Raw genomic sequence first — 24,064 nt, forward strand, 5'->3', positions numbered from 1 at the left:
TTCTCTTCTCTTCTCTTCTCTTCTCTTCTCTTCTCTTCTCTTCTCTTTTCTTTTATTTCTTCTCTCAAATTTCATTTAAACATTCACTTCTCACAGCATTTTCCAATTACCCCAAGCCCCAGAATGTCTAAATCTTGCTGAAAGGGCTTGTTTTGGGTCCCCATAGGGTTTTGATGCTGTGCACATTTGCTGTTCCTGCAGTGCTCTCTATTCAGTGATGCTCGCATCACCACGCTGTCACTACCAGCCTCGTCAGGGCACACTGTGTGCGTAGGCATGAGGAGCAGGGAGTCAGCAGTAGAGGCATCAGCCCCTTTAGCAGTGGAGAGGCGTGCAACTATGCTCAACGAGGTTGTGTGTTTTGGGGATTTGGTGGGTTTGGGGGTTTTCATTGGGTTAATGAGTGTGACTATTTTCTCCTCTTTTGAATGGCCTATTTAGAGGGTGAACACTAGCATTGTGCCAGTCTGCAGTGGCTGCACCAGGTTATTGGAACCCCAGAGCACATAGTCTCCAGGCCTAGAAGCAAGGCATTATAAAGCTGTTTTCAGAGGGTGCCCATGTGACTGAGAATCATATGCACAGTTTTTAAAAAGTGACTTACTGAGAGATGGACTCGGCAGAACCTGCAGAGAAATCAGATGGGCATTTTTGAAAACTGTGCCCCTTATTTTAAAAGAAAGGAAAACGTGAGGCAATCGCAGCTGATTCAGCATCCGGCAGTCTCAGCCAAGTCATATTTTACCTCTTCCCTTCCCTCCCCGCACAAAACTTCCAGGAAAACCTGCAAAGAAAAGGCATATGTGGGTAGGAGGAGACCTGCTTTTAATTTCTGTACCTCCTATTCAACACAATGCCACACAATGCACAGGATGCGAATATCCCAAGGCACCTTATACAATACAAGTAACAAAAGCACACACACATGCGCAAGGAAGGGGGGAGAAGCAAGCATGATAGAGTTACAAAGCAAAATACAGGTAGAGCTGTCTTTAAAGTGCTTATACGGAGGAGCTTCACGAAAAACTCATCTTTAGAAAGGAGAAGTTGGGGACTGGAGAAATATTCCAGTGATCACAAGAATTGGATTTCCATTTCAAAACATGATTTACCAGTTTTTCTCTGTTGTGTTGAATATCGTGGCTAGATCTTAAGGCCACTTCCAACCCAAGCCATTTTATGCTTCTGTGAGTCTGTGATCTTCATTACCAACAAAGGAGGACTCCAAGTGCAGTATGTCCTCCATGCGATGTCCACTGATGCTCCTATGGTATTGTCCTATGGTATTGAGCAACCTGAAGCCAGCACTGAGTCTCATAATGGCTGTAACGATAGCCTGCAGAAATTGCTGTGGTTAGAAGTATATCATGAGTATAACTGTTTTGGCTATCAAGAGGTGCTGACTCCCACAGAAATAATGCCTCGCCTGACTAAAAGAGATCCTTCAGGGGACAGGACCACAGCCACCATTCTGGTAAAATGCTGCAAAGTGTTTAGAGCAACGCCCAGCATTAAGGCAGCTGTCAGCACTAAATGAGTGCATCAGAGCCTGATCAAAGAAATCTAGGGTTTCTTGCAGCCTCTTGCTGAGGCACTGCTCTGCATTTCCATGAGAATGACAGTGTTGTGGGTGAAGCACCTGGAGCCTTGCCTGGCCTGCTCTCAGCTCAGACAAAATTCAGTCAGATTTTGTGAGCTCACAAAATCCATGAAGAAAACATGATTTCTGAGCCAGCCACTCTTTAATGTTTGTCTGGAGTTGCCATGAGCGTTTTACAGTGAGAATGTATTCTGTTTTCAGATAGGAATAACAGAAAAACACTTAAAATAGTGGGACACAGTCTTCACAATCTTTACATATATATAATATTAGAAAGATTTTATTTTATTATTATTATTATTTATTTATTTGTAAATAGAGGGCTTCATACATAGATAGGAAAGCCTAGATGACTTTTAATCACAACAATGTTGGCTGGTGCATCAAAATCAAATGTGGACATACAGAGGCAGAGAGGAGAAACTGGAGGAAATGTAAGTGGGCTATAGCCATGAAACACATTCTCCCTAAGGAATGGGGTCACTGGTATAACATGTTATGCATTACCTCTGTGTCTGAGAAAAAAATGAAGCTGGTATTTATTTATTACATTTGCATATTGGTGGACAGTTGCTATCAGTATAATAGTAGTAATTATAGTGGGCAAAGAGGAGCCTTTTGAGTATCTGAGCTGCATAATTCTGAATCTACCAATATAAAACTCTCCCTTAATCATAGAACCATATAATGGCTCAGGTTGGAAGGGACATTAAAGGTCTCCTAGTTCCCACCCCCCTGCCATGGGCATGGACACCTCCCACCAGACCAGGCTGCCCAAGCCCCATCCAGCCTGGCCTTGAGCACTTCTGGGGACGAGGCATCCACAGCTTCTCTGGGCAGCCTGTGCCAGGGCCTCACCACCCTCTGAGTGAAGAATTTCTTCCTTATATCTATTCTAAATGCCCCCGTTTGTTTAAAAAAACATTCCCCCTTGTCCTGTCATTATCTGGCTGAGCAAAAAGTCACTCTCCATCTTTTTTATAAGCCCCCTTTAAGTATTGAAAAGCTGCAATGAGGTCACCGCGGAGCCTTCTCTTCTGTAGGCTGAATACCCCCAGCTCTCTCAGCCTTTTTTCATAGAGAGGTGCTCCAGCCCCTTGTTCATTAATGGATGATCAGTTACCAGATTGAATACATGCTCAGTGTAATCTTACTGTGAAATGCACTAGAAAGAAGGAAGAAAAACAACAACAAAAAAACAGATAAATCTTTTTTTTTTTTTTTTTTTTTTTTTTCGAATGTGACACTGATGTACAAAGGAAGGGTTATCTTAGCTGCATCCGGTAGTATCTTTTACAGTAAGAATGTATTTGGTATTTTCTGAAGGTAGATCTAAAAATTATTTTGTATTAGCTGAGTAAACATTTAAATATCTGGATTATCTATCTCTCGTGTGTTTGTGCACTGTAAACAATGTTCTGTGCTTTACTGGGAGGTCGGATAGGTAAATAAATAGTTCTTCCTTCAGCAGGACCAGCTCCACTCCGCAGCAAGCTCCTCACCTTCCCCTCCTGCTCCCCCAGCTCTGCAGATCTGGATGCCTCTGGCCTCAGCTGCCACTTCGTCATCCCGGCCGGCTCAGGAAAAGGAGTCATTTGTTGCCTGAACATTGGGCTGAGTTGGTAAAAGTGACCGAAAATGAATCCGTAGGTTAGTTCCAGTAAGTGATTTCATTTTTCTTGTGTTTTAAAAGTGCTCTTACCTGGCTAAAAGCCAATGGTCTGCTTAGAAACATGCTGAACGGCAGTGATGCCTGCTCCGTGAAAGTCAGCTCATGCCATGCACCACATCCTTTTAGCATGTGCTGATGCCCCAAAGTGTGCACTCAGAAACATTTTTTTTTTAATAGTAAAATAGCTTCCAAAGCTTATCCCATGGACACTCTGCACCTAGTTTTCCTGAAGAAAGCAGAGTTCTTATCCATGTATGAAATGTGCTGATATATTCCCAGTGACCCAGAATCCCAGCTCCTGCTCAGACATGTGGATAGATGCCCAGGCAATTTTTGCAGGGTCTTGGATCTCGGATAGGGATTGGACAGGCTGAATAAAAATTATCTTTGCTTCCTGCTAAACGTTCTGGCAGTTATAAAAGATTCCTGTTCTGCACTGATGAAGCCAAGACCTTTGGTGAATGGAGTGATTTTCATTTGTTTAAATTTTATTTTTATTTATTTATTTATCTATGTGTGTTTGTAAAACTTAGGCACTGTGAAGTAGCCTGGAGACCTAAGACCAGGAATTTAAGGACTAATCAAAGTCTGACTTGATCATCAGAGTACTCATTGCTCTGTAGAGAAGCTCTCACTCACTCATGGGCTACAACACCAGTAAACTACTTTAAACAAAAATTTACCTCATGGACAAAATTGATTATATTATTTTCCTTAGATCTACTTCTGAATGGCAAGATAGCCTTACCCAGCACAGATTTCAAGCTACATTTTACCTACTGTCTTGTAATTCCAGATTTCCTTCATCAGAGTTTGGGCGTAAAAAGGAACAAACTATAAATTGCTGACTGAAATATCTAAAACCCATGTATTGAAAAACTGACACACATTTAATTAATCTTGAGAGGAGAAAGGGATTTCTGCTAGGCTGTAGAGAAAGGAGGAAGCTTTTGGTAAGCAAAGGTATGAGGAGAAGTTTGCTGAGATCTTTGTAGTGTAATAAACCGTAACTCAATCACGGCTGACGACTTCTCACTGCGAAACAGGTCTGACACTCCTGCATGCCTCCGGCATACACAGGGCTCTGATGCTCTCCCAGGTTAGATACAGACCCATAACCCAGAATAGTAGTCACCAACACCAACAACCTCAGCCTGCCAGGACAGAGGGAAAGTGGTGCAAAATTCTGCATTTTGCTCCAGAATCACAAACACAAACATCCAATGTTTTTATTTATTTATTTTTAATAAACAGAACCTAAATTCAAAATATAAGCTCATAGCAACTTATTTTTTTCCCTCTTTTTCTTGTTTGCATTGGCTTCCATCAGGGTCTTGCATTGGAGTAACAACAGTGCTATTTGCTTTCAGCTATCTAGTAATGTCTTCAAAGTAGAAGTACAGCTTTGGGAGCTTGTGACCTATGTTTGGTTTTGACTAATGTTTGTATTTCCAACTAATGGCCTCAGTAAATAAAATAAATAAATAAATAAATTTCTACCCTGCCAGTGCAGCATAAACATACCAGACAAAATGAGATCTTCTTCTAAAGCTGCTGGTAAAGGATTGTGTGTGCTTACAATTCGGAACAATAAACACAACAAACTTCAGTGCTTATGCTGATTGCTCCTGGGAGGAACGAACAGGTGACTGACTATGCTGACTGCCGTGTCTTCCAGGAGCTCATTTGCTTTGACAGCTATGCTGTGAATTTGAGTTCCCTTCCTTGGTCTTGATTAATTATTGTTGGAAAGGTGGGACACCAAAGTATGTCCCTTATCTGCAGGTGGGGAGCATGGACTATGCTATTTTTAATGCAGGTTTTGGCCAGGAAGCTTCATATCCAATGGACATTCTCACAATTATATCATTAGAAAAAAATCATAGTGTCTATCCCAGAGTGTCTGGACAACACTTGGACATTATTGTCTGGGTTGTAAAATGACTCAGTGCCATAGGAATGCCAGCAATGAAAAGAGGAATTCTTTACATCCCACCCAGGGGAGTAAGAGGGAATCTCTGGCACATCCCTGCATGCAGTCCAAACAGCGAGAGGACTTCCAGCTGCTGGACATGGCTCTACTTAAAAGTGAACTACAAAGTGTGTGTGTGGGGGGGGGACATGGGTGTGGTTTGTTTTGACTGTGTTGCAGGGCAGAAAGATCTAGTTTTCCTCCAAATCTTTTCTTTCTCCTCCTTCCCCTCCCTCCCCCCCCCCCTCTGTTTGCATTTCTGTTGTTTATTTGTTTGTTTTTTAACATCAGGACTTTGGATTTTGCCTGTCCCTGGAAGACTCTGTGGCTAAACAGAAATAACAATACAGGAGTGAAAGCTGAGAAATGCAATTGAAAGGGTTTCTGCTAATGGGGCAGCCCCAGCACTCTCCAAAAGGTACAGCACATGACTCAGCAGCCTCTGCCATGGCTAACACCATACTGACTGCTGAGCGCTGAGTTACTTGGCCATGAACCTGTGCAGACAACCAACCACATGCTCTTCTTGTGGGCTCTTTGTGGAGGTGCCACCAGGTGTCTCTGATCCCTGGGACCTGGGCTGTCTCCATAAGAAGGGTGAGGAGACGTGGGTGGTCTGGGGAGAAGCTGCCACCATCCCCAGAGAGAAAGGTAACATCAAAGAGGGACCTCTGCTGTTGTTTTCCTTCCTGCAGCTATGGGTTGGTGAGTGCTGTCAGAGGAGTGGTTGCAAGCTTCTGCAGTTCACTGAGCTGCCTCTGCTCCTGGGAGGGACATAAAAGGTTAGCTGGACAGAAGTGTGTGTGCCAGAGCAGCAGGAACAAGCAGTCCTCCTGCAAGTGCCTGACAACCTCATGTGAAGAACAAATTCCTCGGCACACCCAGCAGCTGATGCTGGTGCACTGCAGCCTGGGGTAGGCACCACGGTCTGTAGCACCAAGCAGGGTGCAGAGCATCAGTGTTGAAGTAGTGATGTGGATTCAGGGCTTATGTGGGTTTTGGAGCCTGGTTTGGTACGTGCACCAATGGAGATGTCTTTCAACAGTTCTTTGTTTCTCTTTCTTCTACTGCTTTATCCCTTGAATTTTACAGTAAGAGCTTAGGACAGGGGTAAGGCTTTTGCTCTGTGAAGTATTGCATGGCAAGATGGCAGAAGGTAAGAACAGTAGGTAGAAGGTGAAGAACTTCTTAGGCCTGCATTTCAGGCTCCTGATCTCCCACGTATCCATATTGTAAAGTCCCTTTCCAGCTGATTTTCAGTTTCTCTGTAATGAGAGGAGAAGCATTTTGAAGATTGGCTTTCCACACCAGAAGAGATTAGATAAAAAGATGATGCAAGCTCACTTTAAAGAAAGAAAAAAAAAAAGAAAAAAGAAAAAAAGAAAAAAAAACACATGAAGGTGACCAATCAATCTCTGTAACCTTAGGAATGATTATTAGATATAATCTTTTCTTGTTTGTTTGTTTCTGTGTCATTAACTGCAGGTCACAATGTACTCTTAAGGATAAATCTGTCCACAAAAACCTGAAAAGCAGCTTGCAGCAGGGGTGGTGGGTTTAGGAATTCAAGAGTAAGTAGTAGCTGAGCTGGCTCAGCAATTTCCTGAGTTAGCATTGATTAATCCTTCTTTCTAATGTTATCTGTATAAAACAAATAGACCTTTGCCGTTTCATTTGGTGGCCATTTATGTGCTGCTGGTTTAATAGCTGTTTTAAGCTGTCCTACATCATTAGTACTGCCTTTATTTTCTGTTAGTTATCTGTCTGTGTTTTTGCTGTTTTGTGTACCTCCAGGTATTATGCGTCATTACTGAATTATTTTCTAAACAATGCTTTGGGGAAGCTTAGAGATCACTCGAAGGGTGAGACCTATCGTCTAATTCCCAAACCTTCAAAATGGTTGTATTTAAACACTGCTTGAGCTTTCAAGGTATTTTGGGTATGAGGTTTTTCACATCTTAGCCCTGCACTTCCCAAAGCTAATTGTTAGTGTCACTGACCTGGAGGGAGCCGAGTGAAGCTCTTGACAGCTCTGTACATCCACCTTATCCTGATTTTTTTTTCTTTCTGATTTAGTGTCTGATATCATGTGCTGCCCTGAATACCAATGGTGTCTCATTAATGGATTTTTTTCCTTCCTGTACTTTGTTTTGTATTTAGATCTAATAAGTGTGGATGACTGCCGCTAATGAATGAATTGGCAGTCCACAGTCTTTGTTGACAGGTTCAGCCAGCAACGTATCTGTATTTTTTTAAGATGTTAATCAGTTGTATGGTCACTAATAACTTTTGTGACTACAAAAGTTAGCGCTAGAGTGATGGGGTAAGTGACATACTTCCTTGGACACACTTCCTAGTGTCATGATGGTTTTCAGTGCTCACACTTATCATTAGGGGTACAAGATGTCTTGTTTCTTCCAGATACAGCACTGTGCAGTTGAATAAGTGTATTAGGGGAGCAAAGCAGCAGAATTCACAAATGTAATAAAAATTGGTTATTTGCAACATCCATGAAGACGTTTTTGCATGGGTGGGTTTTTGCCCTGTGTGGTGGGTTAAGAATCATGTCTTAAATGAGAATGACCTTCATGAATCGAAATCCAAGATATGTCCTTCTGCTACATCCCTTTTAATTCGATTCAGTGGTTATTTAGTCTGCAGCTGAATTACCTCATCCCAAGCTGGCAAGGTCGGGCCACCTGGGGACTCCACCTGGGTCATGGGCGCTCCAGGAAGCGTGGGTGGTTGAGCGCGGTGGGTGGCACGCTGCCCACTGAGTCACTGCAGCAAGGCCTTCACCAGGCCATGTGGCCTGGAGGGAGGTGTCTTTCAGAAAAGACACAGCACTGGCCGATGGAAAATCCAGGGTGTTTTCTCACACAGAGAAAGCAATGTTCTACCTAAGGAATACGTATGCATTTTGCTGCTAGCATGTCTCTTGAACTGCTGAAATAGATGTCAGCGTGCTGCTCAGTGGCTTTCCTATTCAAGCATAGAGGCATTTGTAAAGGGTGAAGTGATTCACTGGAGACACAAATGTATAGCACTCCTGCAGATGCATTTACTAGCAAAATGTTCAAGGGTTTAGCGTTATTTCACTAAGCATTGTTTAAGGTCTGAGGATATACAGGGTAAAACATTTTGTTTTCATCTACAAGTAAAAATGTTCACGTTTAACTAATATACTAATAAAAACTAGCCAAAAGTCCTCTCTTTTAATCAAGACAATACCCCAAGGCAATACCCCCAGATTTGAAAATGTGGCTCCTAACTGGGCTGCTGAGAACGCATACCATAAATAGCTCACCAAGCTCCTTTTCATGCGCCCAAGTGTGTTTGGTAGTGAGCCTGTGCAGAAAATGTGAATGTACACAGCATATCTCAAAGTGACCGTCACAGCTTACTCTCCAGTTAGTTTTTGCAAATGCTGTAATCTTTGGTGGCATCTTTACTTGCTTCTCTCACAAAGACTTTGATTTCTTGACACATTCTGCCAAGGAGAGAAGGATGGCTCCGTTCTGGCCCCAGACCCATGGGTCTGCAGCTGCATCGCTCTGCCCTCTGGCCCCAGTGGTCTGGCTGGTGTAAACCATGGTGGCCAGTGGAACATAGCGAGCCGGGGTCCAGCAGCAGCCAGAGGAGCAGCAGAGCAGCTGAGGTAGCCCCTGTGGTCTCCTGAGTCCTCCCCCTCTCCAAGCTCTTCAGCCTCCCAAGCTCAGCTCCCTCTCTCCTTGGAGTATGCACATCCAAAAAGTGGTATATTAGAGCACAAAGGTTAAAATAAAGATGAAAGTTTAATTTTTTGAAATAAAAAGATACTTAACACACAGGAAAGGGGTTTGTGTTGTTTATTTAAGTCCTTGAAGGGATGTCAGTTCTGTTGTGCAAATAAAATGAGCCAAAAAGTGTAAGATACCTAAAATGGCAGAAACTGTGATCATCTGTTTGAGACAGACTTTTTCTTCTTTTATTTGCATGCTGTTTACCTGGGACCTATGACTCCAGAAGAAGTGCATCAATACAAAGCGAAATAGCTTGATGTTTCAGTGCAGCTGACAGGCACGAGCATGCCTTCTGAGCGGGTGTATTGTGGATAACACACTTTTAACCCTACCTCCACAGAAGGGCTTTGCGTTTTTCCTTATTACTTGTCTCTATCCAGTTCAAGTTCACAGTGATAAATCTAGCTTATAAGGCACTTACAAAGATGGGTGTGGTGTGCTGATAGCATTCATGATTAAGTGCTTTCCTGTGTCAAATATAGCCTGTAATATACTACAAACAGGCAGTCGATTTTTATACAAACTGATCTGGCTGCTATCAGACTCTGACATTTTATACTAATACTTAAAATAAATCTAGAAACAGGAAAGAAAGTACAGAATTATTGTTTTAAGCAAACTGTGAGGGCTTATCTTCAAAGTGGCAGAGTTTCTATTGTATTTAAAGAAACTGGTCAGTATACTGGTGTAAAGGTTAGAAGTATGCATGAAGCTGGATTTAACTTCCAGACTCAGTTTTCACTTTTGATATAGATCCTCAAAGATGCTTTTTGTTCCAACTCAAAACTTTAAAATATGTTTGCTTTATTTTATTGCATTTTTTCCAATCTTGCCAACTTTGAATTGAAACCCACTCTTACTGAAATCTCTAGGAGTTTTTGCCATGCGTTGCAAAAGGACTGGGATGCAGCAGCGTGCACTAATATGTGAGTGACTTGCTCAACACTGCAGGCTACTTACAGACGAGCCGAGGACATGTGAGCTAACTTTAGCAATCTTTTCATTGTGTGTCTCATTACATGTAACATCCACATGTCTTTTGAGTTCCCAGTTTTAAAGGCTATGAAAATGCTTGGAGTTTGGTCCCCTTGCAAATCAAGACTGTTTTCGATCTGAATGTGCTCATCTTAGTGGACTTCAGAGAGAAGGCACTTGAATATAAAGAAAAAGTGTAAGAGCTAGGGAGGAACCAAACCCCAAATCAAGCTGAAACCCAAACCAATGAAGTAGAAAACATTTAAATGAAGCTCATCAATGTCTGCTTAACAGAGAACACATTTCTTAATCGCATTTGAGATTTTGACCAGATTCTTCTACTGTCAACTAAGGCCATTTCCATGATCCTACCCAAGTCTCAGCATGTGACTCGAGTCATCCACATGGTTTATGCCCATGCTCACACTGGTCATAGGCTTGGCTTCAGCTCTGGTTTGCTAAGGGGAAAGCCCAATCACACCTGTACTGTGACCTGACCTGAGCTTCCTTTTCCACTGCCTGGACAGATCAGGTATGATATGATGGTCCCCAGAAGATATTTTATGGGATTTTGAGCTCCTTCTGGACTGATAGGCAGCAGTTCAGACTGAATGGTCCCGGAGTATGGAGTTTCCCATTGTGAGCCTATAAATCTCTCTCTTGTCTTTTCTCCCACAAGCAAAAATGACTAACTGTGGCATGTCAATGTCAAATTCTGAACCTAGGGAAATGTGAGACTTTAACAAAAAATGACATTTCTATAATGGAGAAACAAAAATGAGGAACTTCTTCAAAATGTAAAAATTCACAGACTTTAAACATTTGAGTGACAAGCTTCACAAGATAAGATCCTAAACAATCTAATGATCTTTTTTTGTTACTGTTGTCCTAAGTTGTTACTCCTCTCATAGGCCTCAACCCTATGAAACATAAGCAGGGAACAATTTAAACCCATGAGAAGCCACCCTACTGGGACTGCTTGCATGTACAAAGTTGCTCACTGGCTAATGTAGCCATGTTTATGGCACAAAAATCCACACTCCAATACTTTTCGCTAAAAAAGAAATAGAAAATAAGAAAACAGCTTTATTATCCTATTAGCTTCCTTAAAAGGACAGGTATTATCAGACTTATTTTATTTTTTGGGGGGTCTTCAACTGACCAGTCTGAAAATAAAACTCTCTATATACTTTTTAAATTCAGTATAACACATTTTTGTTCAATACAGGTAAGGGCTAGGTTATATGTATTGAGTAGGTGGCTGATAGTCAAGTGAAACTTTACTAAGCAATGTATCAGAACTTCTTTTTTGTTAGTAATTAGAGCATATATCCCATCAGTTTAAATCAACCAACATGAACAATGTTGTCTCTCCAACCTAGTACTTTCTGAAATCATCTGAATAGTTAAAATATAGCTTTTTATTTATCTTGTATAGAAAATTTTAAGCTAAAATAAAAAGATGAAAATATTTATAGTTTGAGTCTTTTTTTTTTTTTTTCTCTTTTTTTTTTTCTTTTCCCCCTCTTGCTGACTGGTGTTCTTTCAGGTTAGAACTATGAATTTGTGTGTAATTGGTACATTTTACTTGTACAACACTGCTGTCATCAAAGGTACAAATGATTTCCTGAGAAAAGAGAATGTTTTAAAAAATCAAAATTATTGCAAAAATCACACTCCTGTTCTTGAAATGTGGATGTTTGGTGAATCCTTGCAACAGACTAATTTTAACATACTGTGATGACAAGGGGTGAGGGAAAAATGAAGGAAAAAATACCTGACTGACAGCACTCCACCCAGATAAGGCCACTGCTTACAAGAAGTTTGGGAATGTCTCAGTGCAAGGGCTGTGCCAGGAACACATGCTCTGCTGCATCCAAGAGTGGTTTTCAATCATTCAGCCCTGAAGAGGTCAGCAGTAGTAGCAGCCTGCAGGCCTGTCTTCTCAGCACAGGAAAGACTCATGCCACTCCTGAATCTGATTTAGGTCCCTTTCCTTACAATCTCTACCTTATTTATAGAATCACAGAATAATTTACATTGGAAAGGACCTCTGGAGGTCATCTAGTCTGACTCTCTGCTCAAACAGGGCTAATTTAAAAGTCAGATGAGGTTGTTCATTGCCTTCTCTAGTCAAGTTTTGAAATTCTCTGAAGATGGAGATTCCAGAACTTTCTGGCTATGTTTAACCACTCTTACCTGTTCTGTTTTATTTATTTATTTTTGGTTGATTGATTGGTTCGGTTTTCTGTTTTTCTTTCTTTCTTTATATTTCCTTCTTATACTTGCTGAGAATTTCCCTGGCAGCAGCTTGTGACCATTGACATTTCTCCTTTGGCTGCACACCTCTGAGAGAAGTCTGGCTCCGTCTTGTCTGTAGCACCCTTTTAAGCAGTTAAAGGTTACCATCAGATCCCACTCCCAACCCCAGCCTTTTCTTCTTCAGGCTGGCCAAACCGAGTTTCCCCATCTCGTCCTTGACTGCCCTGCACCACAGTCCTGGTGGCCCTCCATTGGTCTAGCGTGCCAATGCCTTTTACCAGGGAACTCAAAACTGGACAGGACACAGTACACCAAATGTGGCCTCAGTTGTAGGGGAATAACCACTTTCCTCAAGCTGCTGGCTGCTCTCCTGCTAACGCAGCCTGGCATGTGGTTAGCTTTCATTGCCTCAAGGGCGCACTGCTGATTCGTGTTCAACTTCTCCACCCCAGGTCCTGCCCTGCAGAGCTGGTCCCTCCCCAGCCAGTCTCCAGCTTGCACTCTTGCAGGGGCTTTTTCTGTCCCATGTGAAGGACTTTTCATTTGTTCTGCTGAAGTTTATGAAGTTTCTGTCACCCAGAATGGATGTACAGTGTTACACAACATCAGCAAATCCATCATCCCTTTCTCCAGAGGAAAGGTCTTTTCTAGGCATCTGTATTTGAGTTTTAACTTTCTGTCTCTTGCCAGAAGCCCATGGATGAGAAACTAGCCTACATCCCGTAAAACTGGTTCTCTAACAGACCTGCATCACAGCATCTCTGTGCTTTATAATCAACCTGTTTACAAGTGTGTAGACTCAGACAGGATTTATCTGGTGCTCAACAGATGAGGCTGGGCATATTGTCCTGTGTCAGGTCAAAGGGGAGCAGAATATTGCAAGTGGTTGTCTCATTGGGCAAAATGAGGAAAATAACAGTGAATATGATGGACATAACCCTAATCAAGTTATTTTAAATCCTCTGAAGAAAGCATTTAATAGGTGAACTAGACAGCAGAGTTGACATATAAGACATTGTCATCACAATGGACGAGTTAGTTCATCCTGACCTTTCCGGTATCATTCCATGGAAATCTGCCAGAAGCAGGACCCTATTCCAGCTCTGGATAGGGTGTGAGAATCTCTCTCTTTTGTGCTATTGGAGAACAAGAGAAATTTCTGGGCATACACACACGGGAATTTAGGAAACATTCATTGTCTAGAAGTATTTTTTTTTTAGCACAGGTGGCAGAAAAAAAAAAAAAAAAAAAAAAACACCACAGGGTCTGAATTTCTTACTGAATGCCATGTCTCTTTTTCTGTTGATAGTATTCAGGAGAATACTAATGTAGTCTTTTGGGAAGGTAGGATTTTGAGTGAAACCAGGGCTTTTACACTTCCCCTAGTGGAAGTTCTTCTAGGCTTCTCCCTGGAGAACAGACAGTGGTTGGCCACAGACTGAGAATCAAACAGCTGAATACACAGACCACGGTCTCTGAAAAACTTAGCTTGACTCCTAAACTCTTAGGCAAATTTTGTATAGTTTGTGGAAAACTCTTAACTTTTTGCTTGAAATGCTGATATGTCCCTGGCTGTCTATTTAAATGTGACATGCATCTTATGCAGTACTTTCTAAAAGTGTGTGGAAGTGTTTGAAATTTTTTAAAAACGGCTTCTTAAAAGGCTAGGTCGTCAGTTTTTGCGTCAGGAATACGTGGTTACTGTACTAATTAGAAAGGCCTGGTATTCTTATTAAAATCTGTGGGAGTTCTGCTTTTGAATTCAGCTGGGACAGATTCAGTATCTAAATCATAACTAAAATTCTGCAAAGCCAAATAACAGAGGTGAGTGGAGATGAAACTATTCGCACCATCACAGTTACATCTGATTGCGTGCCCATCCTGCAGAATGGGAATAGCTCAGAGCAGGAGATGCACATGGGAAGAATGCCAAGTCCTGAAGCGCTTTGTTCATTTCACCACAAGGAGGAAATAAGGAAAACCCTCAGTGTCTGACTCATGGCAGACCATCAGTGGCATCAAGTCTGGAATGAAGCAAAAATTATAGTTGCCTAAGGCAGTAAAGAGAAATCACGGTCAAAGGCACTGCTGAGGCTGGCTTCAAGGATCAGACTCTGAGGTGACAGACTGACCTAATTTCTGGGATTTGGCAAAACCAACACATCTGCATTAAAAACAAAATATGTGAGGAAAAAAAGGTAACTCAAAGTGTTTGAAGGGCTTTTGCCAGACGTTCTCAGCACTGCAGTTCTCACTGTTCTGGATCACTTCTTTATTGTTTATCTTAAGTAAAGCCCTTTGTAATTAAGTTAATACTGATTTAATCATGACAATCATAGCTGGTAGATATCCAAGCCAATGATAAAAAAAAATTAAGTAGTGGACAGATTGCATCTATGACAAGTGATTGAAGAATAAAAGAATACTTCAGGGGCAGGTCATAGTGCAGTTTTCCTACTGTAACTACTGTTAAAAACAAACCCAAACAAGGCAGAAAGCTAGAGCTGCTTCTTCTGCAAGTATTTAATCATGCTTTGTGTAATAATGTTGGACTAGTTTGTTAACACAATCCCACGTAGCGGTGAGGATTTGACAGCCACTTCATTACATTGCAACTTGGCTTAAAGATGGTGGGAGACGCACTCATTGTGTTTTAGGTAATTTGTGTTCATTAGCAAGCACAAAGTCATCAAAGCCATGTTTGCCTTCTCCTGCTAAGCGAGGCTACAGTTCTCTCACCTGGACTCAGCATCATCCAGATATGCAGCTAGGTTGTCCCATCTGATGCCTCATCTAGAGGGAATGAGTTGAGATCATGAGGCATTAGGCGCAGCTCCACTATTTCTTAATTTCCTTTAATTACCTGGTGAGTTGTCTGCCCAACAGTAGCAGTAGATTGGAGGGGTCTTGGAGGCAGGTGGTGGAGCCACTACCTGCAGTGCCAGTACAATACTTCATCAGGCTTAGGTCCCCATCCTCAGACCAGTGCTTGCTCAGATAAGCTAGCCAGCACTAGCAGAGGAAAACCCTTTAGCATGATTCATGTGTTACCTGAAACAATGTCACAGCCCCATTTCAGATTAGAAAATGTAATTACCCTGATCAGTTGTTTACTAAGAAATTGTTTGAAGCTTTCCAAAGACATTGTTTGCAGTCAGGGCAGTATCACTTCCATTGTGTGTTTTGTGTACTGGCCTGGATAGATAATGATGTGAGCTCCTAGAAAACGACCCTCCCTCAAAAGCACTGAAGTTTAAAAACAGTTTATAACCCAGCTGTAGAATCTCATACAAGACACAAAACGTATCAGCCTTTAAATCCATAACTATTAAGCTCATTATGTTTTAATTTGAAAATTGGACACTCAATGTTTCAAGGATTTATGACCTTACCCTGCACGCACTGAAGTCAGTGGGAGTTTTGTCCTTGGCTTCATTTGGAACAGGATTAAGTTCTTGTGATGTAATGTTTGATCTCCAAGCAATGAATTCAAGAAATAACTAGATCTGAGTAGTTATCAAGATCACTTAGAGCTAATCAGATAAAAACACTGCAATTTTGAGGGAAAGAGGGAGGGTGCCAGAAATTCAGGGCCACTGACTGCCATGGGAAGACATGGTGGAGAGCATTTCTGTGTTGACTAAATTTAAATCACAGTCACAGCTGTTCTAAGCCAGCCTGGGCTGGAAAAAACCTTGGCTGACTTACTGAGCGGAGCAGCTCCAAAGGGCTGCTATTTCATTTCAAACTGAAGCTCAGAATTGATGCCGAACTTAAATGTTACATTGCCCTGGGCTCGATATCTCAGATCTCTCACCAGTACTAACCTGGAAGCAAAATCTGGTCTGAAACAGTTGAGTACTGGGGATTACTACCTTTAAACACAAACAGGTTCAGATTTTTTTTTTTTTTTTTTTTTTTTCCTTCACACTAATGTTAGGCTACTGGAAGTGGAGAAAGGGTGGAATTGGCTGTAGTTCTCCCACACTGATTTTCCAAAATGGGGATATTTTCTACATGGGAGGAGCTTTCTAAATGAGTTAACACAGTGACAAAAAATGTTAGAATACACAGGTGAAGAAAACATCCTTAACCTTAATTGTGCTTTGATATGGGTGTTTTCACAGCTGATGTGACCACATTCTACACCGACTTCCAGTGTTTTAAAGATGTAACTTTTGAACTTAAATCCTTATATGTGTGTATCCTTATACAAACCCGGACTCTAAAAATGCTTGAAAATGGCAAATCTAGCACATTAAAAAAAAATATGTATATATAATTAATTCACTGATTTCCAGCTTTTTGGGAGAAGCTTCAGGCATGTGTAAAATGCACAGACTTCAAGTGGATGCCTTTACTATGAGGGATACGCTGAGTGCAGTGCACACTGCTCAGGAAGCTGGCAGAGCTGTTAGCTCAAACTGCCAGCAAACTGATGGCTGTCCTATGACAAAACTGGATTGTAACATTTCTTCTGGTTATAGTGCTGGTGGCTGTTTGCATGCCCTGCGCTGGTGTGGTGCTGGCACACAGCTGGAGCAGAGGTTCACATTTGCAAAGTCTGGGGTGCAAAACTGAAAATAACTAGCATAAGAGAGAAACCCAGGGAAACTTGCTGCACAACGTTTATTAATTAATACTGTTCAGTGGCAGGGGAGGGGCATTTATAGTTATCCTCTTTCACCCTTCTTTGCTTGGAAAAGGAGCAATGGTTTTAGTTTTCTCTGAAACCCATCAGATTCCCTGTAGCTGTGCAGAGGTAAGAGAGCTGCTGGAGCCACGGAAACATCCCCATGCAATCCCCAAGGACTGGTTTCAAGGATCTCCTCCCCCTTCACTCCACCTTTCTCCTCCTCCGACCTGCCTTCAAGGGCTCCCTTGCTGAAAGCTGTGCCAGAAGGAAAGTGCAAATCTGTATTTTAATTTACCATAAAGCCTGGGTGGACTATTGATACACCCTCCTCCTACCTGTGTCAGAGATCTGCCTCATGAACATGCCTTGTGTTGGAATTATTGTGAATCAAACATTTGCTGCAATTCATCATGCTGGTTTTACAAATCCAGAGCTGGGTCTCACCTTCTCCGAAGCAGCAGCAGTGTGGAGATGTCTCAGCTGGCACTCCTGAGCCACGGTGCTGCTCCATTGCTGATCCCATCACCAGCCTTCTACCCAATTTCAGTAATCAGATTACAGTGTATACACGTAGATTCAGTCATCAGCAAGGAAGCAGTGATTGCCTCCCTTGCTCATGACGGCATCACATAAATCCACTTCCTACATAAAGAATAATGAACCGGAATCTTTCCTCCCGTGGAAGGCCATATCCTCCCTCCAGTCACATGTGCAGAGCCTGGACACCTAAATGCATGTTGATCACAGGCCTTCCACAGCGATACTTCTCCTGGTCTCTGTCTGAAGTAGCCGTCCAGGTGGAACCATTTGTGAAATCCAGATTTCTTTTCTCACATGTGAAGTAGCTTTCCAATATCCCAAAAAGGAGATTTTTGTGGAATGGGATAGAATACAATTCTTGTAGAATTAAGCCCGTTGGTTTGAGCTATTTCTCCCACTCACAGGATAACGCAGACACAGCCAAGAGGTGCCCATACAGGTACGAATGTAGCAAGAATATCCAAGTGTTTGCAGCACTGGAAGACACTGAAAATGTGAAGGGGTCTGAAAAACTGGTATTTAATGCACTGATCTTTGGAGCCTTCACAATGAGGCATTGTTAGATATAGGATCTGCTAAACAATGAGTCCTTGATAGGACATAATACCTATTCAGAAGCTCAGCTTTGCACACTTGCTCTTAAAACATCCTTAGCTCAACTTAAATTTACCTTTGTTGCACACAATGCACATGTGACAGACGGTTGCATTCATTCATCTACTTTATTTAGATCACTGACCAGCTTACCTACTGTCTGCTGTAAAGCTGAGATTGTTATGGGTTCTTGAAGCGGTGCTATTGATAGCTGGTACCTTTCGAAACTGTCACTGTCAGATGCTTCCCTGAAATAATGTCGAGGTGAGGCTAAAGCCTGGAGCTCTGTGAGCACAACCTGGTTTTGTCTAGTTGCTTTTTGTGCATACCTTACATGCCCTGTTTGGACAGTTTCTCCCTTTGAATAAGAAATGCAGCTTACAGCACATGCTGTACTTGGTCTGCCAGTGATTAAAGATCCGAAAGTACTGTTTGTTGTTAGCAATCGGTTAGGCACCTCCTATTACTGTAGGCTGATAGCCAAGCTTGCAGGTCTGGAAAAGGTAAGAGAATGCAGGACACAATATCCTGACTGTACGTAATGTACTCTGCCACTCGAACAGATTTTCCTCAGTGAGCACACTCGTGTACAGCTGGCATTCCTGTATGACTATGGCACATGAAGGTGACAAAAAATGGCAAAGGTTTTCACCAGAAATGGTTTGTTCTGCCTTGGATTCTGAACTTGGAGATGTCTCGCTAACAAAGTAGCTGCTTTAACAAACACGCCTGCTGTTTCAAAGTGTGCAAGTTCCCCCTGCAACACCTGAACAAAACTGACCATTTGAAAATGGGTAACCTTTTAACATTTCATACACTGAAATTAGAAATTTCAGGGCACCAAAATCTGTAGGGATTTGTTTTTCCATTTGTCCAGCTGATTTTAGATTTGCTAATTATTTTCAAAATCTAAAGAAAATTTTCCAAAAAAAAAAAAGTGTCAGTGGTGATTTTCATATAAATTATGTATTTAAATTGTAGCTGTTTACAGCAGTTTCTGGGGTCTCATTCAGCTGGAAAAATACTTCCTACCTGGCTGAGGTGTTGGGGTGCTGTAGTTCCAAAGAGTAAAACCCATCGTGTGGCCATGCAGTACCTTGTAGAAGTCACGGGTTTAATCAGAGGTAAATGCTACTGAGCTCATCTGACACAAATCTTCCCAGAGGCTGAGTGGATCATGATTCACACTTCTGTCTGCTGCAGTAAAGTTGCAATGCTAATGTCAGGGGAGCAGAAGAAAGGAAGGGCTGCTGAGTGAACAAGTTCATGCTTGTCCTTTGGACAAGCCTGTTCTTGCTACCCTAACAAGACGGTTTGCATGGTGCCTGAAGCAGGAACAGGAGGCTGACCTTTAAAGGAGGGGAACTTGTGCAGAAGGAGTAATTAATTGTCTGTGTGATGGGCCAAGTGACCATCAGAATGATCTACAAAGCCCTTCAGCGTAACTGTGGTTTGATCAAGCGTAAGGGTGAGGAGGAAGCAGTGTATTTGCACATGTGCCTTGTCTGTTAATGCAATAGATGTAAATTAAAAGTAGAAGTTGTGGAAACTCCAGGAAGCAAATTTGTTGCCTTTAAACCATCAGGAAATGAAAATGAGAAACTTAGCTCAAAATTGGAACAGCTGAGATTTCATTTGGCTTTTGGGAGCCCTATCATTGCTCACATTCACTGCTAATTTGGGCGCGGTGGAGTGATCTAGAGACAGACTGTCCCAGGTTTTACAGTTATTTCTGAGTCCTTTGATAACTCCCACTTATCCCTCCCCTCCTACAGTGCTTTAAAATGGCATTGGATGTTTACATTTTCGATAACGAAAAATATAGGCCTGCCTTTTAAATGGCCATCCCTTTCTGTTACCAGGCAGCCTGATTGCCTGTGATTGAAGACAATTTTGCATGTAAATCAGGTGCTTGGAAAGGTGGCAGACATAGGGTCTGTGGATTGGCATGCACAGCCAGCAAGGTGGAGACCAGTGTGGGGACGCTGTGACTCGTCTGCTTTGCCTGGGAGGCTTAAAGTCCCACTGGAAGGGACTTGTTTCTCTATGATATCTGGCCACATCCCTTTTCAAGCCAAAGAAAATATTCCTGGAAATTAGGCCATCCTTCCTGTCAAATACGTATCTTAAACATCTTTCTTATAGATACATAGGACAAGTACAATTGCATCTAGCTAGCATGAAACCAAACGCTAATGTATATTTATTTTTAGAGAATTAACTAGCTGAATGGAAATTTGCCTTCTGATTGTGTTGTTTGCACAGTGTTTTCAGTCCTAGTTTCCTAAAGGTTAAGGGAGATCCTTGCCCAGACTTTGAGCAGCCACCTCTGCAGGGTCTCACCAGCTCTGTGGCACCTTCTAACAAGGATGCAAATCATGGCACACATATTTGCATTCCCCTGTCCTGGTCCAAACTGATACAGAGGGGCCCAGAACTGACTACAACCAGGTTTTGCAGTACTTTCACCCCACATTGGCTATTAAAGGCAACTGGGATAAGTCTGTCTGAATTATCAGAGCACAAGTCCATGTAAACAACAGCTTGTCTGACACCTGCTTTGTAAAAGAATCACTTGATAGCAGCAAGGAATATCACTACAGAAATATGTAGCTTAGGCTTTATGGCTCATGTTTTTCAGGGCTATACTTGAGTAGAAGCAGTGGAAATGAAAATTTAAGTGTTTTGAATCATTTATTCACCAAAGTTGCAAAAGCCTTGGGGAGCTTTTTGGTTAAAATTATCTGATGCTGATGTCTGTTACTTGTTAGGGCTAGTTAACCTTCTCATACACTGAAGTAAATTGTATTGGCTGGTTCATGGTTATAGCATCCCCAACACTACTACCTGAGTACCTCACAGGCTCCTGTTACTTCTTTCATGTATCCCTTAGAAAATCAAGCCTGTGCTCCTGTATCATTTAAGACAGCTACAGAGTACACGAGGCACAGGGAAACCTGACCAAGGTGATGTAAGATATATGTGGTGGATCAGAAAACTCAGTGTTTGCTTAGTTCTAGATTAGTCCCCCACACCAGGGAAATGCAAACTTTCCAGGCTGGGATCTTGCTTATTCTTTGCCCTGTCTGGCCAGCCTGAGCATCACCTGGGCAAACTGCTAGCCTAGGGCACCTGCTGCCCTTCGGTTTCCTGACCCCCAGAAAGGAAAGGGGGGAAAGGGAAGTGAGAGGGGAAGGCAGGAACAAGTCTTGCCTCGCTAGCCATCTGCTGTCAAATGCATGTAGTGAATATCCCTCTGGCCTACATCACCTGGTATACTCTGCCATACATGCTGCATCAGTGCTATGTGAGACCCCACCTGTAGAGCTGTGTTCAGCTCTGGGGCCTTCAGCACAAGAAGGACATGGACCTATTAAAACAAGTCTGAAGGAGGCCATTAGGATGATCAGGAAGGCTGGAGCACCTCTCCTGTGAAGACAGGCTGAGGGAATTGAGGTTGTTCAGCCTGAAGAAGAGAAGGCTCCTGGGAGACCTTATAGCAACCTTCCACTACCTAAAGTGGGCCTACAGGAAAGCTTGGGAGGGACTCTGTGTCAGGGAGTATAGTGACAGGACAAGGGGGAATGGCTTTAGACTAAAAGAGGGTATATTTAGATTAGATATAAGGAAGAAATTATTCACTCAAAGGGTGGTGAGGCACTGTCACAGGTTGCCCAGAGAAGCTGTGGGTGCCCTGGAGATGTTCAAGGCCAGGCTGGATGGGGCTTTGGGCAACCTGGTCTGGTGGGAGGTGTCCCTGCCTATGGCAGGGGGGTGGGAACTAGATGATCTTTAAGGTCCCTTCCAACCCGAATGTCACAGAGCTGATGGAGAGGAGAGTGATGATGGGACATAGGAAAGGGGAAGAAAAACAGGCAAATAAGAGTGAAAGTGAGGAGAGAGGCAAAGCCAAGGAGGAAGTATTTCTCATGCAGTCCGTGGTCTGATTCAGGTCTCCTCATGAGAAATCACAACCCACTGTGAAAAGTATTTCTGTATTGGAGAATGGATCTAACAGCAAGACTGGCATCACGAGGATAAGGGCCAGAAAAGGCGGAGGTGACTGACTTATTGTTAGTGCTGTGAGTCATCGTTGTATGTCAAGGCCAGCATTTTGTCTGGGGAAAGTGTTTTCCTTCAGGACAGGGGGCAAAGAGGAGCTGACTTTATTGCTGCATCTTGCAACAGCTGCATAGCTAGGAGGAGGGTTAGAGGTAGCCAGGTGAAATACCCCATTGCTGGTTCTGTGAGTGCTACAAATCTCTGTGGTAGAATTCAAACTGAGTTGGAGTGAGGAGGGCCCAGGGTACTACAATAAGCCTAGGGCTAGGTTTTTATTGTTGGCTGTTTTTTTCTGGATTCTGTAAAAGCTGTAGCCTTTCTAATGACAAGTTCAGGAAGCAACTTTTAGAAGTGTATTTGGGTCACTAGACAAAACTGCTGACTCCAGCCTTAGCAGTAGACGTGCTAGATAGTTTCATAATGGTATATAACCATTTGGTTATAGTAATAAAACAGAAACTGGATCCTTCTTTATCTTTAGTCATTGCTTTGAAATCATAAGAGCCCTCAGTCTGGCTTGACTAGAACCTGCAGCCACCTCAGTTTTTGGCTCCTGTTGTCCTAAATTTATTGTCCATCTCCAAAGCTCAGACTTACTTTGGCTTGTGAAGTGATCGATGGACTCCCTGTTAATAAACTTGAAGCCCTTTGTTACTGTCTCCAGCCTTCGCTGGGCTTTGCAAGCTGCCTTCTGCTCTAGCTAGTTCTAATCCCGCTTTAATAGCCCATTGAGCCCATCCCTGCCAGTGCTGGTTGTTTCAACACCAGTCTGCATCTTATCCACTTCCAGCATCTTATTCACTACCAGTTGGTGCCTGCCATCATCACAGACCTCTAGTTATTGTGATGAAGCAATCTTTGCAGTTCATGCTGTGCCTGACCAGAACACAAGCCCAAATCTAACTGTAGGGTAAGGAACAGCACAGCAAACTTGTATTTGTGCAAGAACTCAGAAGAAGTAATTTACCCTTTTTGGCTTAGTCTTCATTCCACTGCTGCAGCTTTGCACATCCAGTAATAAAATCAGCTCTGTCCTGGACAAAAACTCTAACCCCAAGATGAGACTGTAGCCCAATTCATTTTATTTGTTAGCAGACCTATGTACTTTAAGGTACGCTTTTTGCATCAATGTTTATGCTGCAAGCTACACAGGGTCACTCAGCTATGGTTAAATCTTAGCCTTGAGTATCACAAAGCTGAAGACAGCTCACTGCTGGATCCTACTCTCCCTGCAGGGCTGGGAAGAAAGTCCAGTCTGACAGGTGAGAAGATTTTAAGGCAAGTTTTAAAATGTTTTGGTGTCATTCTAAGGCTGGGTCAAGTTTCTCATAACTAAGGATGGAAGCTGTATATTTGTGCAAGGTCCTGCTAGAGTCACACACAGCTCCTGTGGGTATGGACAGAAAGATTTCTTGTTGTGGATACAAGTGGATACTGATAAATTATGGTAAGGTTAAAGAGTCTGTAAAAGAAGAATGAAAACGTAAAATTATTACTGGATGCTGTTTTGCTGGTCTTGCTGGGAGAACTGATGTGAACAATGTGTTGAGGAATTTGTGATAGCCAAGAGTTACATGGGTTCTGGGTTGGGTTTGGGCTTAGGTTTAGGATAACTCTAAGACAGGTAGCTTTGTAGTTGGACAGATAAAGCTCTCAGAGATAAAGTGAAGATGAGGACCATTAACATATTTAAAGAACAAATAAGTGCTATTTTTATTTCTGCTGTAGAAAGGATTTCTGGGCTGCAGTGAGGTTACTCTGGGGATTAGGGTAAGGATTCTGGACAAGTAGAGCTAGGTGTATTTCTGAATCATACAAAACATTGCAAGGATGTAGGCTTTTTCTAGTCATGATAAAAGCCTTTTGATTAGTTCTGGGGCAGGTACAAGTCACTGGGATAAGGTTCAAGGTTAGTGTATGCCTAAACACAGCTTTATTCTCCCTCCATTTGCCTGTGGATAGCAGAACA

The 24,064-nt window shown here is 42.4% G+C and overlaps 2 long non-coding RNA genes across 3 annotated transcripts in view; one reads left to right on the forward strand and one right to left on the reverse strand.

Annotated features, from left to right (window-relative positions):
• The window catches only part of LOC118162860, an 18,228-nt gene extending 11,620 nt beyond the window's left edge, over positions 1-6,608 (forward strand). Inside the window, exons 3-4 of one of the 2 annotated variants that reach the window (XR_004748672.1) lie at positions 3,072-3,260; positions 5,536-6,608. This is a non-coding gene — a long non-coding RNA (uncharacterized LOC118162860). The remainder of the gene's footprint in view (positions 1-3,071; positions 3,261-5,535) is intronic. The other variant, XR_004748671.1, reaches the window with a different exon arrangement.
• A 1,114-nt stretch (positions 6,609-7,722) lies between these two features.
• LOC118162861 lies at positions 7,723-19,193 on the reverse strand. The gene is made up of 3 exons (XR_004748673.1): positions 19,066-19,193; positions 17,344-18,281; positions 7,723-8,144 (listed from the first exon to the last, which is right to left on the reverse strand). It is a non-coding gene; the product is annotated as an uncharacterized LOC118162861 (long non-coding RNA).
• Positions 19,194-24,064: the final 4,871 nt, after the last annotated feature.

Source organism: Oxyura jamaicensis, chromosome 2 (genome assembly GCF_011077185.1).
Source record: "Oxyura jamaicensis isolate SHBP4307 breed ruddy duck chromosome 2, BPBGC_Ojam_1.0, whole genome shotgun sequence".
NCBI lineage: Eukaryota > Metazoa > Chordata > Aves > Anseriformes > Anatidae > Oxyura > Oxyura jamaicensis.